The 17,756-nt window shown below is 44.8% G+C and overlaps 1 protein-coding gene across 1 annotated transcript in view; it reads left to right on the forward strand.

The window, feature by feature from the left end:
• The window catches only part of TSPAN33 (tetraspanin 33), a 350,655-nt gene that overhangs the window by 239,382 nt on the left and 93,517 nt on the right, over positions 1-17,756 (forward strand). The gene's annotated exons all lie outside the window — the stretch shown is intronic.

Raw genomic sequence — 17,756 nt, forward strand, 5'->3', positions numbered from 1 at the left:
TCAACGGACCCTTCACAGTGTAAGATGTCACTCCCTCTGCAGTTAAGCTACAAGGAAGAAGAGCTTGGATCTTCCTGGGTGACATCAAGCCATACATGGGAGAAGGCCCCCTGCCCGCACCTCAAAGCGTAGAGACTACAGACGACGGGGAAAAACTGCAGCACGTGCAGACGGGATCCATGACGAGGAAGTAGGACGCATGATCAGCAAAACAAAGGCAAGGAACTTTTGTGCAAGGTTGTGGCTTAATTTTGGACATTTCCTCTATGCAAAAAAGGGGATAAGGACATAAAAAATGGACACTCTGTGCATCCTACTTGCAGGGTGAAGAAGAGAATCCCATGCATGAGCCACAACACAGGTTATTAACTTTGAACTCTGGACTGAGGCACACTGAAGGCTTGTTCAGAAAAGGATATGCCAAATTTTGATCGCGGACACATGAATTGGAGGAAAATACAGTATCCAGACTCGTTCCAAACAGGAGCATTGTTTGGACTCACTTATGGTATCGCACAGCAGCGACATCACTAAAGACGTTCTGAACTATTTTGACTTAGTCTTGAGATCGTACCCGTCACTAATGGGAAGGCTTACTAGCATCACTGAATTTCTTCAAGACCCTAAAAACGAGAAGACAATAAGGAGGCTGCTCACCGTGATCGCCGAGCCGTTCCGCCTGCTTCCGGAATACACAGAGGAAAAAACAAATGCCTCAAGCAGAAGAAGAAGCGAATAGGCTTGTCAGCATGCTATTCTTTCGTTTAATTGAAGACTGCCCAGATCTTGTCGGGAGACACACTGACGTCTTGACATTTCTTCGAGATCTAGCAAACATAGATGGCTTGAGTATAATCCTGAACAGAATCATAATTCAGGTTGCTCTTTACGAAAGTGAGTACCGAGCAGGTCCAAAACTCAGCAAGGGCAAGACAAATGTCCCTGTCACCAGACGACAGCAGATTGGCGAGCAATGTCTTCTTCTGCCTGATTGAGGATTTTCCAGAACTTGTGGGGAGGCCCGCCGGTGTTGACGTCCTCACTTTCATCAGAGACCCAGCTAATTCTACACAGATAAGAATACTCCTGCATGGTATTGTGATGCAAGTTGAACTTTCTAATAATCATCAAAATTTCCAGAGGAGACTGTAAGACTTTCCGCCGAGGGACAGATCGAGAAAGTGTTGCCAGAGACTTCACTCTTGTTTATATTGTTAAGGACACAACATGTCTTCCGGAGTGAAACAGATGAGAGGAATAGATTGGGAGCTTGTGTGTTTTGAACACGTACAGTAAAAAAAGGACTTGCTGAACTTATTGCCTTCATTGACATTTTTTGAATACAAAAAAGAGAACTGTATCCAGAGACACTAGACAATCCATCGTCCAGACAAAGGAGGACAATTGTTCCAGTATCTGCAACCGACCAGCAGAGACAGCAGAATCCAGAGATATTGTTGCATAGAATGTATTAAACGTTAGTTTTCTTTCCTTAGATGATAGAGATGGGAAATCAAAACAGCAGCATCGTCATCCCTCTGGAGGAGAGACGCACTTTTTGGTCCAGAACTAAGTGCTGCTGCCTAACCTACAGAGGCACAATGTATCTATGTATTGTATTCATCGTTGTTTTATTGTCACTGATGATTCGAAGTGCATTTTTCATAGGTGCACAAAGTGTTCTGATTCCAGTGCACCCACCTAATGATGTACGCATGACACCCACAAAAGCACCCAGACCCAGTGATTCCAGTTCCTATCCAGTCTGACAAAGGAGTGAGTGAACTTGAAATGGAGGTGATTAGCAATGATACACACAGACATGCAGTAACAAGCAAATTGAAAAGCCGGAGACAGGGTCGGCAGAGCAAGCATGAGAAAAGGTTAATGAAAAATACATACACACACACGATGAGTGCATACACCCCAGGTCTAGTGTCAATAACTGCAGAACCACATGTCAAAAGAAGAGGAGAAGATTGGACAACCAACGGTGAGAAGCTCTACTACAAGTGAAGTGAAAAGACAAATGGAGAAAGGTGATGTTAAGAAGGATTTCTGAACTCTGTCCTGGTGTTACACTACGGCCTGTATTTAGGGGGGCTCCTGTGTCTGTGTCTTCACATAATAAGGTCAAACCCAGGTTTTGCAGGCGTCGCATTACACTTCACCGCGGCATAAGGAATGTCGCGGCTCCATTCCTGAACCGCTGGCGGTTTTCCTGGAGGAAAAGACTTGGTTCACTTTTGCGGACTACAACTCCCATGATTCCTAGACACCAGGTGTAGTCCTGTGTAGGCAGACACCTGAGCCTCGTTTTTGCCGGGTCACTCCTCCTTTCTGATATAGTGAATGGCAGCTCAGTGAACGCTGCTTCTGTTTGTAGTTGCTACCGGCGCTATTCTGACCTCCGTGTCAAACTTGCTTTTCAAAGTAACTTTTGTGTACCAAACCCTGCTTTTCGTACGGACTGCTTTTGGATTCGATTCTGTTCAACTTTGCTTCATGTGTACCAAACCCTGCCTTTCAAGTACGGACTGCTTTTGGATTCGATTCTGTTCAAGTTAGTTCCGTGTGTACCAGACCCTGCTCATTGTACGGACTGCCTTTTGGATTTTCTGATTTTCAACTCATTGGTTCCTGTGTTCCAAACCCTGCACCACGACCCTGAACTGTTTCTTGTATTACAAGCATCAACCCCTCGAGCTGATTGTCTCCAGCGATCCTTTGCCCTGTTTATTCCTCTTCATTACCTGGACTTCCTACCTTTCAGTGCACATTGGGACGCTCTGCTGAAGTGCACCACCCGTCCCTAGTGCGCTCCTCGTGTCGCCCGGGCAAAAGCTACCCTACTAACATTCCCTTTTTTTTATTTTATACTTCCGTTGTTTTCCTCTTGGATTTTCGTCATTCCTATGCTCCAACAGTGGTAAGAGAAAGACATCATCTTACTTATCTCCAGTTCTTTAAAGGGTTCATTATCTGATTCTGATCTCTGTTCTTAGGGGGGTGGCTGTGATCCAGTTCCTGTTTTTTCAGTATAGGATAGTGGGGAGAGACTTAAAGGTAATTGTAGTAGATTATTAATAATTAGGAAAGTGCTCTAAATCCTTGGTGACTCACCACTATTACTTTCTTTACAGCTGGGTCCGTGGCGGTGCAGTTCTCCCCGCTCTTTTATGTGATCAATTTCTCTGTTAGTAAATACAGTACTACAGAGGGTCATATCGCAGAAAAGGTCTTTATTTCCCTCGCAGAGAGGAGGCTTGATTGGAGGCCGCAACCAGGCTCCTTCAAGCAAGTCCTTGAGAAATCCAGGCATCCTGTCTTTTGGCACTCTCCGTCCGGTGAGTAACACCTGGAGGCGCAGAGGTTCAGAAGGCCAACCTAATTAGTTGGACCATGGTAACCTCTGGACAAGCCAGACCGATCAGGGTAGCGATCGCGGCGGTCAAGACTAGGTCTCAAGAGGGGTGAGGGTGACTGAAAGCCCGCAATGAGCACACAAAGCAAGGACACTTACAAATTACTCCAAACAGGTGTTTATATTAAAAATATATACACATTTATTCCAAGGCCTTTGCAACAATGACCGTAGCGAGAAATCACGATAAAACTCTAGTAAACCAACACATACCACACCAATACAATATATATACAAATACAAACTATTCTAAACAGTTAGACGCACAAAATGTGTAGTCCACCTAGAAGGGGAGGAAAACAGGCAGTGCGAAATAATAATTAGACCCAGTCCGCCTTCAGAGGCACCTAACTAAAAGGAAGTCCAAGCCCTACGAAGAGTGGAGCCTTGTGCTCAAAAGTACCTGCCCACGCTGGTGCCAACGGGCAAAAAGGGGAGTCTCTTCGAGGGAATCAGGCAGTTCAGTTTGGTGCACAAATGAAGAAGAACAGAGTTCCGCGACTCAAGCGCAGCCTCCACTGTGGGCAGAAGCAGAGCGCGAGTACGGAAAGGCGTGCTGTTTGACACAGCGGGGAAAAGCTATGGGCTCCTGCAGGAGGGTGACCAGTTCCTAGCTATGCTACTCACCGGTCCGCGATGCAAGCAGACCCAGGCTTCTCCGCGTCAGTTTCAGTGCTGGCAGGTTCAGGGGAGCAGGGGACGTCTTGTCGTCGTGTAGATTCTGCAGCAGCAGAGTTGAGTTAAAGATGTCCCAAACGAAGTGAACCCGCACAGTTTGTTACCACAGCAGGGCAACGGAGCGGCCGTGTGTATCTCAGCCAAATGTACACTACTCACTTCAGACCTGGGAATGCCAAGTGTACGAATCGTGTGAGAGTGACAAGGACTCGAAATACAACACAACCTGGTGGCGGTTACAGAGCAAGACTCCTGGGTAGGCTGGTCAGTCTGCTGGATGGCCCAGAGACACTTCCGAAGGCTTACGTGCAGGAGATGGTGAAGATGCCGAGAATAGCTGTCCCCGCTATTCCAAGGGTCGAAGTACCAGTACAGGCCTTCTGGTTCGATCAGAGGTAGAAAGGGTTTCACAAAGCGACAGCAGTGCAGAGGAGCAGTCCTTCAGCGGGTCACCAGCGATTCCTCGGTTCAGCCTCATGGTTGCAGGATACTTGGCTCCTGTATTCCTTTGTTCTTGAGAACTCAGGAGATTGACATGGTAGTGGAGTTTCCAGCCCCCTCTTATCCACGGTTCCCTTCGCGCCAAAACAGAGGGGACCCAATGGGAGATCCGCTCATCAAACACTCACACCATACGTGGACCTATCACGGACCACGGTGGTCCCAGGCATTCACACCACACTAGACTCTCTGGCACCCAGGATGTGTATTGGGACCAGACATCCCAGCCCACATCCTGGAGGCACACACAAGGCCTGTAGAAGCCCGCGAAAGCATCTGTGTTTCGCGGGAAAGTACATGCCCAAATAAGGAAGGCCCCGGGTCGGCTCGACCTGGGGAAGGTGAAGGGGGCAAGACGGTCAGCGGACAGGACAAAGGAGCCTCGTGGTCTGGCCATTTTAGGAGCCTGGCCACCATTTTGGGCTAATCGCGAGAAACGCGCTTACAACGCCAAAAGGAGCTCAAAAACACAAGAAACGATCGCTGCCACCATTCCCGTCCGTGATTCACTTGTACCGATCATTTACAATCCAAGCAGAGTATCTAGGGCCTGTAGAAGACTAGAGACCCAAGAGAGCAGTAACTTATCTTACAGTGCCCTCTTGTGTCATGTTGCACGAAAGCTGCAACATGATAAAGAAACTACGGAAAACAGCGTTTCCCGGTACTGACTGTCTTAAGGGCATGTCAGTTTCCCCGTAAGAATGGAGCGAAAGCCCAGAGGAGTGCGGCAGAAGGCTGCACTTCTCTGGCAAAGACTAGATCATGGTGAAAACAACAGTGGAAGGAAAATTACCCACAATTAAGAAATCTTTCCTAACAGGTGAACTGTTAAAGAAACCAAAGGAGTTGGTGAAGAAACCAACAGAGACCGCATTGATAAGCACCCCTGATCCAGCACTGAAGGAGGCAAGTGCAAGCCCAGAGAAAATCTCACATGCGCAAATGATAGCAGAATCATTATGGCCGTTCATGGCCACAGCTAGGAAAAGACAAGAAGACAAGCAAAGAATTGCCAGACTGTCCTCTATCCAATTGGTACAGATGAAGCGGCCGAAACCAGGGATTGAGATACCTGAGAATCATCCAGTGAGAAGAAGCTACGCAGATGCTATTAAGGATGTGATGATAGAAAACTACATGAAAACCTTGAGACTGAAGAGAAGCATACAAGATGATGAAAACAAACTAAAAGACTACCTGGACAGCACAGCGCACTTGGTAAATAACATATAGTACCAACATATGAAAGAAGTTAGAAGACGAAATTCAGAGGAGGAATGCTTTGTCTGTGCACTCCTACCTTACAGCATGGGGAAATCAAAGATCTTTGTAGCTGTTGAAATAGATGTGCAGACGGTGCACTGTCTATCACAAGTAGCAATGTGCAAGACCAGAGGCCAGTTCATGGGAAGTGATGCCTCACTGAAATGGGCAACTGAAGCAACTGATCCAAATGAAGACGATTATGTCCAGAACATAAAGACAAGAAACAATGGAAAAACAAAACCTATTGTGATCAGATACGAGAAGCCTGGAGTCAAAGGAGCAGCGATCCGAAGAGAGGCAAATCAAAAACTAAACATCCAAGGAAAAACTCCAGAAGAAGCCAGGAAGTGGAAGAACAGAGGCCAAATGCAAATTTGGGGAACAGTGCTTTCACCAGATGGATGGGAGAAAGGAGTGGTGATCTGTGGAGCATGGATGGTCTTCAGTCACTACGAGCCCACCATTAACATAGTGCGAAATGGATGCAAACCATTATGGCTAAAACTTTCTAAACTGTTTACATGAGTCGAAGACAGAGGAGGACCCTTACAGATAGGGCCATTGGAAAGCCCAAAATTCTGTTTCAGGAATAATGGCACGAGGAAAATGGGGGAGAATCAAAACTGTGGATGTATTTTTGACGCCCCAGGAATGTTACATGGTACCACAGTGATCATGGATCATTATTGGGCATGGGGATCCAAAGCATATATCAGACTGCCGAGAAACTGGGGAGGTATATTCACAATAGTGAATGTCCATGTTCCAGTGTTAGGGAGAATTCTCATTCTATGGCTAATTTCCCTTACCTATAGAGTCCCCCAGCAGCTTCGCTGGATTTGAAGGGTTTGTTTCTTTTTCCTGCTAAGAGTGAGACTCTTCTTCCCACTCTTAGGCATTTTTGCTATGTGTGTTCTAGGCTATTTTTGTGTTTAATGTCTATGGGATTTTCTCACCCCCATAGAAACCATCTTTACTCACATGTGTTACACAGCACCCTCAGTGCAGTGACACAGGGGTGTCGTAGCGACCCCCAAACATAGACTCCATACCCTGGGACTGACTGTCTCCCAGGGCATGTAAAGTCCCAATTGACTTTACTAGTCATTTTTTATGAACTAAACCAGTACAAACCATCTTACTATGGAGGTACTGGAAAGGGTTAATAGTTTTTCCCTTATGTTCATTTTCGAGAGGGTACCGTACAGTCCCTCTCTCAAAAGTTTCTGGCTGGTGGCAGTGGTTACTACCATAAATATTCAACCGCAAATATTTTCCTATGGGATTTTCCCAATGTTCGAGGCTACCACTTTTTGTGACAGCCTCTAACATACCGCTGGTGTATTTTAATATTAACTTTACTCCGGTAGGTTTTTATTGCCAGAACTTTAATATAACTTCTTTCTCGTGTCTTTCTCTAAACTCCTAACCCACGTCGGGGATCCTTTGTTCGTCCTTTTGGCGGGCTTCTGCCGAGAAGCCCTCCTTTCGGCGCCACTGAGTCTCGGGTGGGTCCATTGTGTGGGAGCTGGTGTAGGACCCCTGGACAGGGTTGCCTCAGCAACCCATGGCGCACTCTATCCTGATAGCCCGGAGGGTCTCCCGCCAAGATGACCACTCCACTGTGTGAGTGACAGCTAGGCTGTATGAATGGGGATCTTTTTGCATAAAAGCAGGGTCCTGAGGACTGGAAGAGCAAGACGTCGCCACTGGTGCTAGGAAGCCAAAGAGGAGAGAAGCCAAAGACATCTGCAACGACTGAACCACCGGTGAAGCCCTGTTGCAGCGTCTCACCACTTTTCTCCACACGACGAGAGAAGATCTTCATCTGCAAGAGCCTTCTTCCCTTGAGCTAGTGGGGCCAACCAGTTTGCCAATCGCCTTCCCGGACCTGCCTTGGTCGAATCTCCCGTACCCTATACTCGGAGGCTGGATAGCCAGGCACCAGTCCACACGGACCGCGATTTAAAGGAGCATACCTTTTTTTTGTCAGGCAGCACCGCGGCTGGTTTCATCCCCGGGTAGTGCAGTAACTCGAATCTTCCTCCACGACGAGAGCCTCTCTTCCTCTGCTGGATCACCCGAACTGCAGGAACTACCAGAAACAACCGCCACCGCAGGAGCCACTTCTTCATTTGAAGGTACATTGTTCTGCCAGGCCGCCCTTTCTTCGCGGTAGCACTTAAGGTGTTTTAAATCCTTTACCTACCTGTTGGGTTGGCCGCCCCTCTATCTTAACATTGTCTTTTCACTTTCTGCATCCACCTTTTCAAAATCGTTAACCAAACACTTGACTGCAGCTACAAGAACATTTTGCTCCTGGGCCCTTGCCCTGTACCAACTGACTCTGGCACAGGCCTATTGACTCTGGCTACATTTGTTAGACCTGCCTTCTTTAGATTGATTTTCATCTACAACTGTGTGGTGCACCTATTTCTTACAATTACCCTTTCCTTCCCATTTTTAACCCTTGTGAAATGCCATTTTGCTCATTTTTCATTTAAGTATTGTCTATACTGATGCACTGTCTTGCTTAAACTGGTCCACAAATGTATGGGAAGTGTTGCTAGGGTGTGTAGGAAACTATTTCTAAATAACTTGTGCTTTCCCTCCCTTGTAAGGAATTGTTAGAGTATCCCTTGTGTGTGGTTTTCACTGTGCCATTTTGCTCAGTTTTCACTCTGGTTCACTTGGTCTACAATTTAACTTGGGAGTGTGTATATTTTTCCTTTGACTTAATTTAACTTGCTTGATGACTGTGATACATGTGTTTTATTAGAAGTGTATAAAATAAATGTATAACTACCTTTTAATACAAAGCTTTGGTCAGTGTTTCCTTGTGTCATAGTGCTGTAGGCCTATTGTGTAAACCCTGAATACTGCTCATCTCCCTCTTGAGATAAGTCTGACTGCTCAGCCACAACTACCAACTAAATCTTTGTGATACAGACTGCTACTAAAGGGGATGTATTGCTCTCACGTGTAGCCTTATCTTCTGTAGTGCTCCCTAAGGGAACTGCACAGGATTCTGCCTAACATCCAGCATTGGTGATCCCAAAAAGTGATCTGAAAATTGACAGCTTCCCAAAAGCAGATGCTCACCTGAGGAAGAGGAGATCTGTGGAACTGATGAATAGAATGAAGAGAGAGAATTACTTTTCGGCTAAATCAGAAGAAGCTTTTCATGCAATCCCATATGAACAGAGACTGTTCAGCCTAACCTCATCAGTGTTCACGACAATTTTTATGCCACGAGTTCAAGTTGGAGCAAATACTAAATGGTTGCAGATAACCAGATGGGACTTACTGCAAACCATCAACACAGCCATAAAAGGATTCAACGCAATCAAAGAAAAGTTAAGGCAATCCGACTAATGACTCTCCAGAACAGATATGTCCTTGACATGATCACAGCTATGGATGGAGGTGTTTGTGCAAAAATTGGAGAATCATGTTGCACATTTATACCATCTCACGACGAAGAAAATTGAACTTTAACAGGGGCCATAGGTATGCTAATAAAACTACAGAATCAAATGATTGATGAAACTGACAAAGTGGACGATGACAGTCGGGTTGGATCACTATTCTCATCGGTTCCACAATGGATGGCAGATGCATTCAAATTCCTAGGAGCCCTGCTAGTGATGATACTGCTTGGATTCTGTATTATCAAGATAATAATCTCCCAGTGCCAGAAAACTGCAAAGAGGGCCATAGGGATGAAGATCATGATTGATGTCGAACCGGGATGGAAACCCAAGGACCTGACTGATGAAGAAATAAGAGACTTTGTGAAAGCTAGCATTCATGCGCCAGAAGGAACAAAGTTTCGGTATCCAAGGAAACACAGAAACTATGTGGGAAGATGGATCTATTGTAGCCCAAATGGACAATGTCAACTAATGACATGGAATAAAGACGAACATGTGAGAACTGCAGGAAGCTTGAAGGGAGTCATAAAAATATGGACTCCAAAGAGACATATCTTCAGACCTCAATGTATGAACCCAGAAGATGAAAGAACAATGGACCCAGGAGTTGAAGAAAAAATGGATCAAAGGATAAAGAAAAGGTGGATACAAAAGAAGAAGTGAAAGTGGTTGATGAATCGCCCAGAGGGGAGAGTGTAGAGGAGGTCCCAAGCACGACGCGCACTCCAACCATTCATTTTGAAGTACCAGAAACTTTCACGCCGAAATATGTGACATATGATGAGAAAATAAATCAGCAGAGAGCTGCAGTGGGGCTCTATCCAGTACCTATCAGACTGACAGCACCTATTGAAGTACCAACACCTAAGAAAACCTGGACAGTAAGGTGCCCTTTGAGAAAGCCATATCGACAAATGAAACAAAATGAATGTCAGAGCACAGTCCCTGAAGAAGCTAAAAAGATACTGAAGGAAGATGAATGGTGACGTCACAAGAACTTGGACTGACTCACATATAGAAGATATGACAACTTGTGAATGATAAAGAGACGAAACACCATGGATAAGTGACATCTTGAGTTTAAAGTGAAATAAGTGATGTCAAATGTAAGAAACCTATGCCATGAGTGATGAATATATTCAGCCAGTTTACATGTGTACATATGCAAGGAACCGAAAGAAGCTAAGAAAATTGTAAGGCTTGCTAAGCTTAGTAGTAAGATAGATTGCGGCAAGCGCCACTTATATACATATCTACCTCAAAAGGAGCACTTTATACAAGCATACTTCCACTATGCACAAGGGCAGAACCGACCAAACGTTACCTAAGGTCTCAAGAGGAGAGCTTCGCAGCAGGAAAATCGAGAATTAAGGACAGAGAGAAAACTCAGACAAAGGCAAGTCATGCCAAGACGCCAAGATCGTACCAGTTGAAATAGCCCAACAGTGGATACAATTAATGAAGAGAAGAACAGAGTATCCTATTCTGAAAGGTCAAGATAAGCCACAGAAGGCAGATGGCTGACAAAGTTAAATCAAATACTCGAATTACATGGAGAATAAGATGATTTCATGGTGTCGGAATCACGTGACTGAGCAAGCAGAATGGATGAAACTTTCACACCTACGCATGGATTGGTGCCATGCCCAGACGCCTTAACTTTCCCAGACCAAGAAGCAGTCTTGAGGCCAAAATACAAAGAAATAATTGACACATGACCACTGAAGTGATGATTGATTGTTGCAATAATTGGAGGGAGGCCGGGGAGCAGACAAACTCCTTGCACCTGACCGGCTATTCTGCACGCTGCTAGGCTAGTGGAAAAGTATGAGTGGGGTTATTGCCAACCCAGTCATAGTAGACCAAGTAATCTAGGGTCCTATAGTTAGTAGAACCAATGAAACATCGTCCTTTTAGTGATGTCTACAGTAGCCATTTTGAAGGAAGGGCTTAGATGCCCCACCTGACACTGTTTATCCAATCCCCTCACTCTGTTACCATATACAGATATAGTACATATATTAAAGTTACCTTCCTATAACCAATAGAAATGCATGCAACATTTTAAGCGTTACACGTCAGTGATGATGAGTTTCTAGTGTAAAAGATGTGTTTTTTATGAAGTTCGTTGGAGTTGTTGAAGCGAGAAGGAAGATTGAGCGATTGCTGATGTTCATGAACTCCCCGTTTTTTGTGCTTGTCATTACGGACTCCCTTTGCCAAACAATTGAGTTGTCATTATTGATTTGATGCTAGAGTATTAATCTGCATCCCCATCCATCTCACGAGTGCTGCTACTCATCTTAAAGTGCTATTGGGCAACCCCCAGCTTTATGGGCCGATTGGGGTCCTAGTGCACACTGTGACTGAGCTTGCATTGAACCACTTCTTGGCAAGAGCAAGGACATCGAGGTCAAGGTCTTCGAGAAGGAGGCAAGTGTCAGCAGAGTGTTTGATAGCAGAGCAAGCATTAAGTGTGGCTAGACGAAGCAGGTCTCCGCCTTTAACAATTTTCCGTGGAGGGGCACAGGGGCATGGTACACCTGTCGGAGGAGGAGGAGGGGCAGAGAGAGGAGAGAGGAAGGAGGAGTAGCAGGCATAGGAAGGATGTTGATGAGGGATGGCAGGTGCTGTTCAACTAGGAGGAGGTTAGGTTGAGGACCCTGAGCTATGAAAGTGCCATTGTGACATTAATGATACACCTGGATGATGAGAACCCCGCCAAGAGAACTTCCCATCTAGTGCCCCCATTAATGGGTGAGGAGGAGAGAGAATGGAGATCATATGAGGAGTCCATAGATCTGGAGAGGGGACAGAAAAGAGGATGTCGGTAACAATCTGTCTGGAAGTTGAGCTGGCGTAGGTATCTGTAATGGGTAGACCAGGGTTTGGTCCCTGGTCTACCCATATGTATACCCATATGTCTGTCCATGCATCCGTTACTTGCACTGGAGTCCTGTCTAAAACAAGCATGCGCAAAGCCAACCATTTTGGCTTGTGTTTAGGCATTAGACAAATATTTGTCAGACAGTGACATTATAGGGCTAGGTACTTGCAATCATTTTCCAGACATTCCCATCTTATTGCCAGGTGGTACCCTTATTACATTGCCTGGCAAATGCCTGTACCATGTGTACTCAAAAGCAAAAGCTGTTGGCTTTGCAAATGCATGTTTGTTTCAGTTAGTTTCACTAAGTGAAAGTGTATATGCCTAGATTTGAGTGCATTGCTTGCTACGCCTAGGAAATAAAGCTGCACTTCACTGAGTTGTTCCATCAAGGCCCTACCTGAACATGTCAAGGCTAAGATGGCAAGCATGGACCAGTTTCAGATCTTCTTCTCATGTGTACTTAGCAGTGGAGTTCTGACCTAAATAGAAGGTATCTTTATCTGTATAAAAGCCTTGCATGGCTGGGCAGATGTTTTCATGATTGGAACTTATCAGTACTGACTTGATAACATCATACTGTTTGAGTAACAATTATCAATGTGTGTACGCAAACAGAATCCATCATGTGCAGTCTCTGCTCGCCTTTCTCCCCTGAAGGTCTGACAGGGCTGCACAGGCTCTGCCAGTGAGCACTTATGTTTTTAACATGTAAATAATGTGCTGCTGAGACAACAGGAACTGATTACATTTGGGAAAAGGTACCTGGCAGTAACAATTGCTGTGGCATTTTCTTCTCAACATTATAGAAGGTTTTATTTAATATGCTAGAGAAAGTGTAATTGCTGGCTGATTAGAAATTATGGGGTTATAGAACAAGCTGTGTGAAACAATCAACTTGTCATGCCTTTCTTTTCACTTTGTATCTGTATGGAATTTTTGTAATTTCTCTTTAATTTGCATGTGGTGCATGTAGGTTTCCATTCAGGATGGGGGAAATAAAGTTACCATCATATGGGGTACGTTTCCATGTCCTGCCGAGTGGAGAAAGTGTTGTAAAAGCACTTTACCTCCACTTTTCCAACCCTACAGTACATGAAAAACGCATGTTACTACCACTTTTTCCACTTCAAAGGACTTGGAGAATTACCCCCTATGATTGATGCTTTATTGGTAAAAGCATGCAGATTCCAAAGTAATCCATTGTAGATGGCTCCCACAATCGTTAATTGTGGCAGGGATTTACACTTTTCCAGACACAGAGGGGGAAAATGAAACACATAGTGGGAAAATGAAGAGAAGGGTGTTTTTGCCTTTATTTTACTATTTACTTTTTCAGTAATTGTTGGAAACAATTAAAATGGCCTGGAGGGGCACCTTTGCACACAAGTACAAATGGGAGGTGTCCATTACATGTAATTTAGGATTCAAAACAAAATTACCACCTTCCTCTTTTTCAGCAATATTTTTCTGCAATGGTGTATACATTGTCAGGTTGGTTTATTATGTTGCTTGTGCATTTTAAAAGTACTATTTATAGAATGAAGTATCATTTTAGGTAGTCAAAAGCAAACTCCAACACATATTTGTACCAATTTGAGCTGGGAAGATGTGTGGTGAAGTACTTACATTTTAGGTGAGGCTCAAATTCTGACTTTACCGCTTAACCAAAGTGTGTGATCCTGGGCAAACCATTTAACCTCACTGTGCCCTCCCATCCAAAATGAGGTGCCGCTAGAAGTGATTCAGTTTGCATTATGAGCTATTACCAAAAGAACTCTCATGATGTAGTAGATGGGCAGCACAGAGGTCGGGTGCTTTAAGTACACATTTAGTAAACGTAATTGTAACATCCAATAGCAAATCAAAGTTAAGATGTCAAACAAGAAGTCCTCATTGACAAGTGCAAATAAACAGTATGTAAACAGTATGTAGCAGACAATGACGCATAGGGAGCAGTGGCCCCGTCCTGCCTACTATGCTCCACCGGGAGTAATACCAGGAGGACAGTAACCATTCAACCTGCACTGTTTGCCCCCCCCAGACCTCCCTCCAACTCACCCGTGGCACTCTCTCCTACATGCTAGCACTCCCTCACACACTCAATGAAAATGTTCTGCAAAATTGCAACAAAGAATAGAATTTTGTGCTTCAGAATGCCATGTAGTAAGAAACAATATGTTCTAGTACTTGCTTCAGTGTTCTGGAGGGGTGATGGCAACAAGATGCAGGACCACATGCACATTCTCTGTGGCATGCTTTGAGTAGCCACACTATTCAGGGAGGTATTGGTGGGTTCACACCATCTGAGCTGGAATAAGGACTGGGGACATCATTGCTCATTCCTGCCATAGGAGGAAGCATCATCCTCGATTCTCCCCAGCCAGAACAAGAAGACATTGTGGGGGTAGGGTGGTGTATGTGAGAGTGGTGGTTAGTGGAAATAGTAGTCAGGGGGAGCTGATGGAAAGTGACTGGGAATAAAAGGTCAAGTAGGAGTGGCTAGAATAGAAAGAGGGGAGCAGATGGGAAAGGAAGATGGGTAGATTAATGTTGCCGCGCAATTCTTCCCGCTCCTCTTTCGCGCTGTTCTTTTTTTTTTTATTATTGTACATCTCAACTGTAGCATTATGTTAAAAATAGGGACACACATTTGTTTTTAGAGCACATTTGTAATTAGGGTTCATCTCTCAGGCTATTACTCAGGTGTCTGCTGTGTACCATTTTTTATTTTCATGATTTAGCAATAGTTTTCCTTTATGGAGATGGGGGAGCGGATGTAAGCTGAAGTGAGTAGCCAATGGAAGGTTAAAGTAGTGAGGGAGCTTATGGAAAGCAACAAGGGAACAGATGGAAATAGACTTTGTAAGGGGTACTGGAGAACATGTGATTTTGGAAGAGATGAGGGATTGGAAGGAGAGAGCAGATTTTCGCCTTGAAAGAATTGAGTAATCCTGGGCGAATCACTAGGTCAGCAAAGCCTGGTGAGTTGAGACAAAATGCTAAACACTAATAATAATTTAATAATAATGTATTTCTTATATAGCGCTACACACCCATAGATCTCAGAGCGCTGAAATAACAGAAGACATGATTGACTGAAGTCCAATAGTAGAAAAAGTTAAAAAACAACTTGGAGACAACTTAAAAAACATATAACTTTTGTTGCACTCATGACAGCCAGTAACTACTCCCATTATAAGCTCCACACTGATGTCCCGCCTACCCAGGGCCATCTGTCACTCATGCCCCAGACTCAGTTTGCTTTACAACTGCCACAGAGTGCAATCCCAGAAAGCATCTTTATCAGACATTCAATCTTGACCCGCATCTTTATTAGACATTCAACTAGTCTTGGGGGGGTAAGTGAGTCACCCCTCGTCCTAACAATCTGGGTTTGAAACCAGGTGTCTGCACCTTTTAAAGCAGTCTAACAGATTAAACCAATTGAAGGATGCAAATGGATTTTTCCAGTTCCGGGAAGGCATTTTTGCTGGATCACAGATCTGAAAATCTGGCTCAATGGCAACAATGTATTTAGGGTACGCAAGGTTGTGGGGTTGGAGCTTAATGGAACTGTGGAGCTCTGTGCTGGAGTGTAAACATTGTTATTTGGTGATTGATATATTGTCCGTTTGTAGCTATATTTCTTGCTGCCTGTGCCTGGGGTTGCAAAGGGACAGAGCTCCTGCAATCCTGTTTTTTAGAATTGTACTGGTTTTGGGGTTTGAACCCTGTTGCACAGTGGCGCCGGATCAAGTGTTAACCTTTTTGGATTATAGTAATACCCATAGTTGAAACAGGTGTCGGCACTGTAAGCAGAAGCAAACAGCTAAGGACATAAATCCAGCAAATGTACGCAGAGATGCATGTCACTGATCATATGGTTTAATAAATATATCCCATCTCAAATCACACAATGGTGTCACTTATCATTGAAGAGTAAACTTGGATTACTACAATCCAAAAATGTTAACACTTGATCCAGCGCTACTGTGCAACAGGGTTCCAACTCCTAAACATGTATTTAGGGTACTCCTACACCAACACCCAAAGGCGGTTGGGCCCCCCTTGATCACAAACCTGGCCCACCCAGATGAAAATTCCTGGAGCTGGGGCTACACAGATGGAACGATATAGGTCCCAGAATTCTGTGGGATGGCCCAAAAAGAATACCCAATGAATTCTCTGTTGTTGCGAGGAGAGTTTAAACCAGTGTAGTCCATTGTTAAAACCAATTCGAAAAGGCCAATGTCATAAGAAATTGCTAGGAAGCCTATAGGGTGCTTTGTGAACGCAGGATAAGTGCTCTCCAGTAGGGTCCCTGCATGACTTCACATGACTGAAGACACAGCAATGCAAGCTAATTTATTCAGAAAGTTGTAGCTTTGGGTCAGCTTGGTTTCCCCGGTGAGCTAACCCTGCCACGTCGCTTCCTGCAGTGGCCACCACCAAGGAGGTGAATTGAGGAAGCAAGGCAGGCAAGGTTACAGGACCCGGACCCCACTTTCTACATGTACGTAAACTATGGCTTCCAAATAGTGAAACACGCCCCAGTCCAGTGAGCGCAGGCGAGGATTTGGCTACTGCCAATTTAGGGTGAGACACATTCCCCAAGCGCAGCCATTGCTAGTCTGCTCCCCAGTGATTAGGGGCGCCTGCCATTCCAGTGATGCCCAGCGCGGGGAAGCAAGCCAGCTGAAAGGTGGAGGTCAGTCAATCTCAGCCAACATCCTGTAGCGGATGAGATGCATTGCCGACCTGGGCATACATTTGGTCGTCTGACTCTGCGCATTTCTTTAGCCTAGGTTGTGATGGGGTCCAAAAGTTATCAAAATATTACAACAGCCATTGTGAGACTTTTCAAAAGTCAACAGTTGCAAATGTTGAACGCTTCCATATTTCCAAACGCCAACTATCCGTTCCCACAAGAATGTTCGATTTAAGCCACTAGGTGGCACTGCCGACTAACAGATAATTTGATACAAGCTGCGCGCTTTTTCGGTCCGGTGAATGAATTTGACCGAAATGTCTACCTTGCAAATATCATCACCGGATTCGGTGATCAATATTGTGGTTTTCATTTTAGTAACACTAATGCGCACCTCACTGATCTCTACACCATTAAGCATGTCAAAACACGGTGCCATGATCCGTGTGGTGCTGCGATAGGTGCATGCCTCCTCCTGGGCGTGACCTGGCGAAGGAGCCTTGTCAAAATGTCCCCATCCGTTTCCACATAGAAATAATACATTACTTTTAGTAGTACAAGCAAAGCGTGCAGTATTGGCCTGAACGCTTAGCATGTATATAGAAATTGGCTGCTGTCGCACAATGCATGCACTTCTGGTGGGTAACCTTCATTCACCACACAATTACAAATCACACCACACAACAACGGACAAATGAATACGTCCCACTCGTCCCAACTGTCAAAGATTGTCTGTTGTACTTTGGGCTGCATATGGCATGACCCCCAAAAATCTTTGCGCGTTCTCCATGCTGTATAAGATGCAAACCAAAGTTGGTTTCTTTCAAAATAATATATATATTTCCACTGAAA

The sequence above is a fragment of the Ambystoma mexicanum genome, chromosome 12, assembly GCF_040938575.1.
Source record: "Ambystoma mexicanum isolate Mex_15411 chromosome 12, UKY_AmexF1_1, whole genome shotgun sequence".
In the NCBI taxonomy this organism is placed as follows: domain Eukaryota; kingdom Metazoa; phylum Chordata; class Amphibia; order Caudata; family Ambystomatidae; genus Ambystoma; species Ambystoma mexicanum.